Here is a 12218-nt window from a genome sequence, read left to right as displayed (position 1 = left end):
CTGTAATGACATCTCTTTTGAATCTTGCCTGAAATGAAAGAGAGATATATCAGCACACAAAATAGAGGGCAATTAACGTTGAGAGCTCTTTGAAATGACTTTGAATCGTGGGAAGATTTTGAATGCGATTTTCTGTGTTAACTAGCCATAACTTGAAAACATCAATTTCTCTCCTCGAGCTGCTAAACATTAATTACTCTGTCAAATCACTTAATATTTCATTAAAACTCAGTAACTTCCCACGCTTCATGCCTTATTTGCCGTATCACGACTTTTGAATGATGCAATATAGCATCACTTGCAGATAGTGCAAAATGCAATTGCGAAAATCGTAATATCGCATTTCACAATTTTTTAAGGGGTGACACAATGGCATGCTTTATTAATTTGTGACTTGCGAAGTGCGATCGCATGTTCTTAAAGTGTTGTGATCGGAAAATCACAGTGGGGGCTTTATCACATATCGCATTTTGGGATTTTCTTTAGGATATTTATAATTGTCACATGGAAAACTACAAAATGTGATTTGCAATAAAAGTTCTAAGTATGGGTTGTATTCTAAAGGTTTTAAGGTAATTTGTAGAGTTAACATTTATTTTTAAAGGCTAAAAATTTAAAAGTGTCCCCATTTATATGTCAAATATTAACTATTACTCTGTATAAATGGGGGGGTTGTTACATAGTACAACAATTGGCGATTCACTTGGGAGAACCAGTTATCTCTGATTGGTTTTTTGAAATTTCTAAAACATTCAAAGTTAGAAGAGTTATAGGAATAATAATTACATGAGTTATAAACTAAAAAACATTTCTCTGATATCATAATCACTTACTCAATTTATTTACTCAACTACTTTACTCTTGTAGTGATAAAAATACAAATGATTGCATCAGTCAATGCTAAGATTTAAAGAGATATAGCAGGTGTCTTCTACAAATTAGTTTTTATTGTTTACTCATTTATCATAGATAGAGCCTCTGCTACTAGCAGGCGTTCATAGCTTCGACAGGGTTATCTTTTAACCAACAATGATTCATTGTCCCATCTAAATTAATTTTCAGAATTCAAAATGATATTCATTTGCTTTCTTTCTCATTTTGACCTATTTTTTTTCCTTTCATGTAATTTTTCTTTTCTATTTTCTTAAAATACATTGTCTAGGCTTGGTAACCTAATAATGACAATTCCATTCATTGGTTGTAACTAAACTAAACAAGTTGGCTCTTAACGAGGACCCTTGTCCTTTGATTGATTAGATCATTGGCTATTACCCTATTTTGATATGAAGTTTTGGTAATATCAGTTTGATTATTCCCCTATGATCATGGTAAACAAGCTTGTAATGAGACTTATTAACTTTTAAGTTTTGCATATTTTAGAATTACACTCTGAAAAAAAGAAAATTTTATCAGATGGGGTGAATCACTGGCCCTTTTTAAGAGTTTTGGATGATAATAATAGAGTTTTGAGATACTCATTTGTAGAAATTCCTTACTAGGTTAAAGATTCTTTTCTTGACTAATAACAAAATATCTATACTTTATAAAGATAAGAGCTTGTTCATAGAATAAGTGTTTTTAGCAAGGTCAAGTTTTTCCAAAGAAATAAGATTCACTTTAATATTCAAATGCTCTAATTATTTCTTTAACTTTTCCTATTTATAGAAGTGAAAAATCGAAATATTATTAGAGGCTATTTTTTGAGAAGCCAAAAGTAAATACTACTTAACCTTTATTTTCCTATGAATCTTAAAGACAATATGATACAAAAATAGAAGAGAATGTCTACTAGGAAAAGTATTTTTTCAAAATTCTACTTGACAAGTCTTGTAAAAGAAATTTTGATGGACCAATTTTCTCAATGATTTGGAATGGTCCAAGCCACAGTTTTTGGAATTTGGTGTGTTTTCCCTTTTCCTCATGTGCTTTGTCCCATTTCAAAACCAGATCACCTACTTCAAATTTTTTATGACTGGCAAAGGTTGTATCAAAAGAGGCTTTGAATAATTGTTGATGATGGGAATGGGTAGCTTTGGCTTTTTCTCTTTCTTCTTCAAGCTTAAGGATCTGAAATTGTCTTGCTTGAAGAGAAGAGGAAGGATTTTCATTAATAAATTGCACTAGGGTGAGAGATGGGATTTCTATGTTTGTGGGAAGAACTGCTTCTTTTCCATATACTAAAGAAGAAGGGGAAGAATTGATTGAGGCATTCTGTGTTATTCTATCTGCCCAAAGAGCAAATGTCAATGCTTTATGCCAATTCCTATGATTTTAGTCTATAGTCCACTTGATGATTCTAATAAGGTTTTTGTTTGTTGATTCAACTAATCCATTACCTTGTGGATAATAGTTGGCTAAATACTTGAATTTAAAACCTCTTTTTAAGGAAAATTCTACCATAGTATTTCCAGAAAAATAAAATGCATTATCAAACATTAAAGTTGTGGGTAAGCCAAACCTAGTGATTATGTACTGATCAATAAAGTCTGTAATACTTTCTGTATTAGCTACCTTTAGTGGGATATATTCTACCCATTTCGTGAAATAATCAGTAGCTGTAAGGATGTACTTGTGCTGCTTGGAAGAGTTAGGAACAATCTCACCAATTATATCTAATCCCCATTGTTCAAATGGTTGTTGGATATTCACTGGCTGTAAAGGGAATGCTGGTTTCTTTTCTCTTCCAGCTGCAGTTTGACAAGTTTTTCATTTTCTTGCATAGTCATGTGCATCCTTAAATAGTGTTGGCCAATAATAACCTGCATGTAGGATTTTCCTCCGAAATGACCTCCAGTTGGTCCATCATGTAACTCCTACATAACCTTTTTAGCTTCAATTTTTTCTAGGCATCTTAATAATACTGAATCATATTTTTTTCTAAATAATACATCATTAATTAATTCATACTGATTTGATTTCAACCTTAAATCACGCTTTGTTTTGTAATTGAGATGCATAGGATCATATTGATTCTTTAAATAAAACTTCAAGTCAGCATATTGTGATTGCACATCGTGGAGGCTTACCTCTGATATTTGTACTTCATTATCTTGGTCTTCTTCTATTGATAAGTGGGAAGCTCTAGTTAGCATCCTGCAAAAACCTTGGCCCCTAGCAATTTTAGCTGGTCAGATGTCTACATCGTACTCTTGAAGTGCAATGACCCAATTGGCTCTTTTCTCCCCCACTTCTCTTTGAATCAACAATTGCCTTACAACAGGGTAAGGTACTACTAATTTTGTTTGAGTTTTGAGGAGAAAATGTCTGAAATGTTTCAAGGTTTTAATGACATCAAAAGCTTGTTTCTCAACAGCTAAGTAATTTAGCTCGACACCCTGTAAATTGGAATTGAAAAAATAGATAGGTGCCTCGATGTTTTGATCGCTCAGCTGTGTTAAAACTATTGCCTATGATGCATCAGATGAAAATGTGTACAATACAAAATGTTTAAGCAAGTTTGGAGTTGTTAAAGAAGGAGCATTGATAATGGCTTTTTTGATTAACTCAAATGACTCTCTTTCATCTTTACCCCATTTGAAGACTGCATTCTTTCTTATCTTTGATTGAAGGGGTAGAACAATCTATGAAAAATATGGAACAAATATTTTTACAAAATTAATTTGGCCTAGGAATGATTGCATGGTATTTTTATTATGTGGGAGAGGGATCTTTTCAATTTCTTGGATTCAATCAGGATCAATATAAATTCCTTTCTTGGACACTATGAATCTGAGAAGCTTGCCTTATACTAAAGCAAAGTATGACATTTTGGGATTTAAAGAAATGTCATATTTCTTGTATCTTCAAAAAATATGCTTTAGGTAATTCAAATGATTGTTTATGTTCCTAAAGTAGACTATGATGTCATTTAGGTAAATAAAAATTGATTTATTAATCAGACCTTTAAAAGAAATATCCATGGCGCATTGAAATGTAGCATCTGCATTGATGAGCCCAAAAGGCATCTTCTGATAAGCATATGTCCCCCACTTGGTCCTAAATGTGGTATTTAGTCTATCATCTAGATGTAAAAGAATATTATTATATCCTGAGAATCCATCTAGAAAAGACATTAACTTAGAACCTACAACTGATTGCAATATTTGCTCCATGGTAGGCAAAGGAAAGTTATCCTTTTGACAAGCTTTCTTTAAGTTCCTAAAATCAATACAAATCCTAATATATCCATTCTTTTTCCTGACAGGAACTGTATTTGATACCCATTTTGAGTGTCTAACAGTAAATATTATCTTTTCTTTCAGAAGTTTGTTTAATTCAGACTTGATTTGGCTTTCAAGGTTTGGATGAATCTTTCTAAGATTTTGTTGAATTGGTTTCTCATTAGAGCTGATCGGTATAGTATGTTGAATTACAGAGGTATCATAGGTCTTGAGATCTGAATAATCTTAGGAAAAGACACCTTTATATTTTTTCACCAACTTGATGAATGATATCCTTTCTTTAGATGATAAACCAAGACTTGGGTTGACGTTTTGAGGTTTTTCAGTTGTGCCTAGGTTTACAACTTCAAATCTCAAAGTAGAAATCTGAGTCTTGGAGTTGGTAATCATTTTAAATCTGTCTTTCAAATCATAGAGATCTTCCATTTTGACTACAGACTTCGGAATTGGATTTTGATCTTGTTTGTGGTTGATTTTCAAGTCATGTTCATGTTCATCTATGATTTGTTCCTCATAAGATCCTTCTGATGTAAGGAAATCAATTATATCAGCATCATTATTAAACACTCTCCAATTTGTTACATTATCAGGGACGGATGGTCTAAAAATTAACTCTATAGAAAATGTATTTGGACTAAATTCCTTTGAAGGTATAATCTTAGATGCTACATTGGCAAGTAAATCAGCACTTGCATTTTGTAATCTGGGGACTGAAGAAATGTTAAAAACAATGAAATGTGAAGTAAGATTATGGGCTAGGGATTGATAATGTTTGAGATTCCCAGACACACAATGGATTGTGTTTCTTACCTATTTAATGAATATTTAAGAGTCTCCATATACTTGCAAATACTTGACATCAAGGCCAATGGCTTTGTATAGCCCTTAAATCAATGCTTCATATTCTACAGTATTGTTAGTGCATTGGAATTCAAGCCTGCGGGCTAACGTGGTTTTCTCTCCTTGCGGGATGATTAAGATACATCCAGCACCTACACCATCTTCAGACTTGGAACCATCAAAATAAAGAGTCCAGAATAATGAATTATCTATAAGTTTATCAACTACATCTATACACTTGGAAGCATCTATTTGCAAAAGAAAATCTATCTGAGATACTCCAACATTGTCCAGAAAGGGAGATATTTGTGCATTAAAGGATCCCAAAAATGACTCAACTGAGTAATTTCGATAATATTATTGGTGAAATCTACATGTTCATTGCTTCCCTCGAGACCAGTGGCTATGTACTTCATAAATTTCTCATGGTCTACTCTGATTTGGTTAGGTTTACCATTGTATGGTGATTACATATGAGACCAATCAGTTGCAAAGTATTCATGTAGCTCTTCAGACCAATCCCTAATCAGAATTAAACCTTAAAATTTAGGGATATCAGCCACTAGAATATCAATTATCTGTGAAACTTTTGGATTAGATGAAAGCCTGATTGAAACTAATATCATTTCTCTAAGTACCTCTACTTTTGTCCTATCCAGTTGAACTATGTGTATAGCAGATTTTTGAGGTGTAATATTTAATTTGGTGCACACAGTTCTTGGCATGATGTTTGAGGAGGCTCCTGAATCAACAAGGAAATTATGGACGTTTCTGTTGAAAATCTCATAAGTAAGAAGAAATGGAGGAGTATGAGAAATAGATCTATCACCTATCAAAACTAGGTCTGTGGGATTTACTTTGTTTGAAGATGAAGGAGGTTTTCCCATATATTTAGTAGCTTGAGTAACTACAGTGGATGGTAAAGGAGCTACAGGAACTTCTTTTAATTCTCTAAGTAATATTTTATGTTGTTGTTTGAGTTTAGTCAATTCATGCAATGAAATATTTGCTCTCATCTTTTTCATATCTTCGACTATATTATATTCCATTGTATCCGAGATTACTAAAGTTTTGGAAGCAATTGGAGGATCTAATGGAATAGAATCAGTTTGAGTAGTCTTAGATTTCTTACTTACTGTCTTCTCCTTTACAGGAGTAACAACTTTCTATTTCTGATTTGTTGTAGACGTATCAATAGAGTTTTTACTTCTTGTAGTTACTAGCATTGCTTATGCTTCTATTAGGTCCCTATACTACTAGTGGAAACCCTTATTGTTATTAGTACACCCCCCTTATTATATTGTTGTGCCCATGTAGCCCCCATATTGTTATTATTGTTCCCTTACATTATTATTGTTATGTTGTCTCTGATTATATTATGACCCCTTAGACTCCTATATATAGAAAGGAGGCCTTGTCATTTATATCATCCAAGAATTGTTCATTTGGTAATGTAAAGGAGGTTTCCCCTTCGAAGAGGTTTATTTCTAAGGTGATGATCTATCTTGTCTATCTTTTTGTGAGCTTGTTTCATCACATTTGGTATCAGAGCTTTACATTCTAGGGTTTCGTTGTGCCAAATAGGTCATCGTGGAATTTTCGATATAGAGTTTTCACTAAAACGTTTCAGAAGCTAAAACAAAAACCCAATTGAGCCAAAATCATTCTGCACCTCGAGTCAAAATCTCAGATCTTCTCTCATTACATTGTAGGAGATATGATCTGAGGAAGTTAGGGTTTTTGAAAACTCTAGAATTCCATCTCAAACAGGTCATCGTGGAATTTTTGCTATAATTGTTTTTCTGCGAAGTTTTAGACTCTGAAATTAAAACCCATTTGAGCCGCAATTTTGGTGAAGGTCAGGCCCAAATTTTAGATCTTTCTTCGCTATATTTTCGGATATACAGTCCAAGACATTTTGAGTTTCTACAAGCTCCCGAATTACATCCTAAACAGGTGACCTTGGGAAAATCATCATAACGTTCTCTCTAAGCATCAAATTGAAATTTCGTAAGACGTTCAAGAAAGAGGATAGACTGTCATTTTTTGTATATTGGTTTCAGGTCCTAAGATTCAAACAGTGCCCTGTGGAACTTCGTACAAGTGTGCTCTACTGAACCAGTCTATAATCAGGTCATGGTTGGAGATTTGACATAACTCTTCCTTGCAAAATCCAATATTGATCAAACTTGCGGGGTTAGAAAGAGAACTCAAAGGGCTACTGCAAGACACAATTTCAGAACTTGGAGATTTGAAATTATATAGTTACATTCGTTTCAAGATCGAGCTCCTAAAATCAAGAAAAGATGATATGAGGAAGTTTGATGGCAAGGATCTAGTAAATTGGATACTACAGATGGAGCAATATTTTGATCTACATGAGGTACAACTGTTACAAAAGGTACGTATTGCATATTCATATTTAGAACTGGATCAATTTTTATGGTATAAAGGGCTTTGTTCTCGTAAACCACTTGTTACGTGATCATATTTCACGGAGGAAATGATAGCACATTATGAGGATACAAAGAGCAAAACCTTCTTTAGCCAATTGATAAATCTCAAACAAAAGTGTTCAATGATAGAGCACATTGAGGACTTTCAAAAATTGAATATAAGGGAAAATGATATTCCAGAGAAGCAGAGGATTGATGTCTCAATAGGGACTTTAAAGGATAACATTCAACATGAGGTTCATCTTTGGGAACTTGATTCATTGGAGAGGGCATTCAAGATGGCAAGAAAAGTGAAAGAAAAATTATGGAAACAAGGAAGTCTACCCCTCACAACTATAAAGATGGAAGTGTTGTTTCTCCTAGCCTTCCACAACCTACAAGGTTGACACCACAACAATTGGAAGAAAAAAGAGAAAAAGGGCTTTGTTACAATTGTGATAGCAAATACACTAAAGGTCATAAGTGTGCTAAGAAGAAATTATTTTACATAGATTATGAAGAGGAGGAAGAAACGGATCAAGAAACATCAAAAGAAGATGATATACACTAGGAACCAACCCCAGAGAAAGAAGAAATGAATCCGACCATATCTTGTAAATCATGGGCAAGAATTACCACTCCTGAAACTCGCAAGATAGAAGGACATATTAAGAAGAAAAAGGTTCAAGAAGTGAAATATCACATCGAGCAAGAAGAAATGAATCTGACCATATCTTGTAATGCATTGTCTAGAATTACCACTCCTCAAACTATCAATATAGAAGGGCATATCAAGAAGAAAAATGTTCAAGAAGTGAAAGATCACATCGAGCATCAAGAAATGAAACCAACCATATCTTGTAATGCACTGGAAGAATTACGGCTCCTCAAACTCTCAAGATAGAAGGACATATCAAGAAGAAAAATATTCAAGTAGTGAAAGATCACATCGAGCATCAACAACAAGTTCTCCAACTTTTAAAGGATAACGCCACTTTGGTGCAAAATCGAATGAAACAATAGGCAGATCAACATCGCATTGAAAGAAGTTTTGATGTAGGCGATTGGGTATTTTTATGGCTACATCTCAAGCAAGCTATTTATGAGAAGGAAATGTTGGCAATACTACATGCACTTAAGAAATGATGACCTTACCTAATGGGAAGACACTTCAAGGTAAAAATGGATCATGATAGTCTTAAATACTTCTTAGAACAAAGATTATATTTAGAAGAATAGAAAAAATGGGTCACAAATATGTTGGGTTATGACTTTGAAATCATCTACAAAAAGGGGAAGAAAAATGTTGTTGTATATGCACTCTCAAGAAAGGATGAGGATGTGGAAGCATTGTTTTGTGCTATTTCTATTATCCAACCAGATTGGATAAACGAAGCAAGGAATGAATGGAAGAAGGATGAAGTAGTGTGGCCACTCATTCAAAAGCTGCAGAAGATCCCAGTTCAAACAATATTTCTCGAACTTAATGAGGAAGGAAAAATCATATTGGAGCCTGGAGTAGTCACAAAAAAAAGAACCCAACAACTATGAAATCAATCAATTTCAAAGTATCTCATCAAGTGGAAGACCTTACCCACTGAAGATTCCGCATGGGAGGACAAGAATTTTATACAGAAGCATCAAGAACTACTCAAGCGTTGAGGACAACACTTTTTGAAAGAGAGGGGCATGTTAGGTCCCTATACTACTAGTGTAACCCCTTATTATTATTAGTACACCCCCCTTATTATATTGTTGTGCCCATGTAGCCCCCATATTTTTATTATTGTGCCCCATAGAAGCCCACTATTGTTATTATTGTGCCCTTACATTATTATTGTTATGTCGGCTATGATTATATTATGACCCCTTAGACTCCTATATAGAAAGGAGGTCTTGTCATTTGTATCATCCAAGAATTGTTCATTTGTGTAATATAAAGGAGGTTGCCTCCTCGAAGAGGCTTATTTCTAAGGCGTTGATCTATCTTTTCTATCTTTTTGTGAGCTGGTTTCATAACATTCTCTTCAGTTGGAAGAATGAAGTCCCACATTCCATTTAACTCAACTTCTTCTTCAGTTTCTACTTCTTCTTCAGTTGCTCTGTCTTCTTCCAGTTCCTGATTGAATTCAGCGTTTGAAATAGTATTTGGTGGTTGGGATGTAGAAGAAGGATTTCTCTTCAATGGGTGAAAATATTTCTTGGGAGAAGATGATTTTGTAACTTGTTTCTTAATTTCGACCATTTCATTTGACATGGTCTTTAACATCTTTTGAAGTCCTTCAAGGTCGAAAGGGTCCTTTGGAGTTTTCTTTTTTGAATCTTCCTTGAATGTCACTTTCTTTGATTTCATTTCTTCTATCTGTGACCTCTTTTCTAAGGCAATAATTCTTCTTTCTACAGAAAATGCCTCTTTCATGTTTTCTACGAGGGTAACCTTATTGGCTCTATCTACAAAAATTGCGATATTAGAGGGAAGTGAAAATATGTACCATTCTATTTGCACATCTATTGCAGGTCTAGAGGCAGCTGGGATTTTTTTTAGCAACTTGTTAAACCTGGAGTTGAAGTCTTTGATCCTTTCATCTGAAATTTATTTTAGGTTGGAAAGATCATTAATTAAAGATGCCGCTATTCTATCATCACCAAATTTTGCGGGAAATATTTCTTCAAAAGTGTCCCAGATTCTTATTGAGCTTGCTAGAAGGGAAAATACAAGGATCCTGCAGATCCCTGGAAAGTATAAGGAAACAATCTTATTACAACATATTCATGTGCAACTCCATTAAGATTCATGGCTAACATAAAGTTATTTAGATGTTCTTCAGCAGGAAGACCATCAGTAGGATTATACTTAGGTAACCATTTTTCAAGGTTTGTTGGGAGAGAATTTGGATTAGAAACCAGTACAACACGAGGGTTTTCCCAAGGTTGAGAAGGTTGATTGGCCACAACTTGTGTTGAAGGTGTGAAGATGAGGAAGCAGATCTAGAAGTAGATGGTGATGGTGAAGAACTCACTATTGGACTAGTACTACCTACAACAGCACTAATTGTCTGAGTTGAAAAAATGGATTGTTGAGAAGAGGCGGATTGAGTGGAAGTGAATGGGGAAGTAAATGGATGGAAATTTGATGTGATCTCGCTGGTATCTGATTCAGATTTTGATGTGACAACTTTCTTATGTCGTGAATGCATGGGAAACTCAAAAGGGGTTACTCCAAGTTTTTCACTTTGTAGTCGAGTTAATACACCAGTATCTTGTAATAGGGAAGTGAAACTTTCTTCAAAAGCCTCGGGCTTTTCAGGCAATATAGCATTGCTTAGAGATAGTGCGAAATGCGATTGCAAAAATCGCAGTATCACATTTCGCAATTTTTTAAGGGGTGACACAATGGCATGCTTTATTAATCTGCGACTTGCGAAGTGTGATCGTGTGTTCTTAAAGTGTTGTGATTGGAAAATCGCAGTGAGGGCTTTATTGCATATCACATTTTGGGATTTTCTTTAGGATATTTATAATTGTCACATGGAAAACTACGAAATGCAATTTGCGATAAAAGTTATAAGTATGGGTTGTATTCTAAAGGTTTTAAGGTAATTTTTAGAGTTAGCATTTATTTTTAAAGGCTAAAAATTTAAAAGGGTCCCCATTTATATGTCAAATATTAACTATTACTCTGTATAAATGAGGAGGTTTGTTACATGGTACAAAAATTGGTGATTCACTTGGGAGAACCAGCTATCTCTGATTGGTCTTTTGAAATTTCTAGAACTTTCAAAATTAGTTATAGGAATAATAATTACATGAGTTATAAACGAAACAACATTTCTCTCAACACTTACTCAATACTAAGATTTAAAGAGAAATAGAAGGTGTCTTCTACATATTAGTTTTTATTGTTTACTCATTTATCATAAATAGAGCCTCTGTTGCGAGCAGGCATTCATAACCTCGACAAGATTATCTTTTAACCAACAATGATTCATTGTCCCATCCGAAGAAATTTTCAGAATTCAAAATGATATTCATTTGCTTTATTTCTCATTTGGACCTTGTTTTTTCCTTTCATGTAATATTTCTTTTCAAGTTTCTTAAAAGACATTGTCTAGGCTTGGTAACCTAATAATGACAATGCCATTCATTGGTTATAACTAAACTGAACAAGCTGGCTCTTGATGAGGACCCTTGTCCTTTGATTGATTAGATCATTGGCTATTACCTTGTTTTGATATGAAGTTTTGGTAATATCAGTTTAATTATTCCCCTGTGATCATGGTAAACAAGCTAGTAATGACACTTATTATCTTTTAAGTTTTGCATATTTTAGAATTACACTTTGAAAAAAGAAAATTTTATCAGATGGGGTGAATCATTGACCATTTTTAAGAGTTTTGGATGACAATAATAGAGTTTTGAGATATGTAGGTTTTAACCCCATATAGAAATTACCTGCATACGAATTCTAAGAACAGAAAATAAACAATGTGAAAGCCTAACACATGAAACACATATACACAAATATTTTCCCCTAGATCCCAAAATCAGGACTACCGGCTTGATTTTTCATTATTTTTCGCTCAATGTTACAATACATATATATACATGCCGAAGCATCCAATACCATGGACCGAAAAACATTACGCCCAAAACCATGTGCGAAAACCATGCACAAAACCATAGGTAGGTTTGCCCCACATAATATAGGGTCCAAAAAAAATTCCCCGGGGCGTTGCCCCGAACCCTATAAATGGGGGCTACC

This window comes from Pinus tabuliformis, chromosome J (assembly GCF_031772625.1).
Source record: "Pinus tabuliformis cultivar Carrire ecotype Pingquan chromosome J, CPIR1, whole genome shotgun sequence".
Classification (NCBI taxonomy): domain Eukaryota; kingdom Viridiplantae; phylum Streptophyta; class Pinopsida; order Pinales; family Pinaceae; genus Pinus; species Pinus tabuliformis.
Note: the sequence above shows the minus strand (reverse complement) of the source record.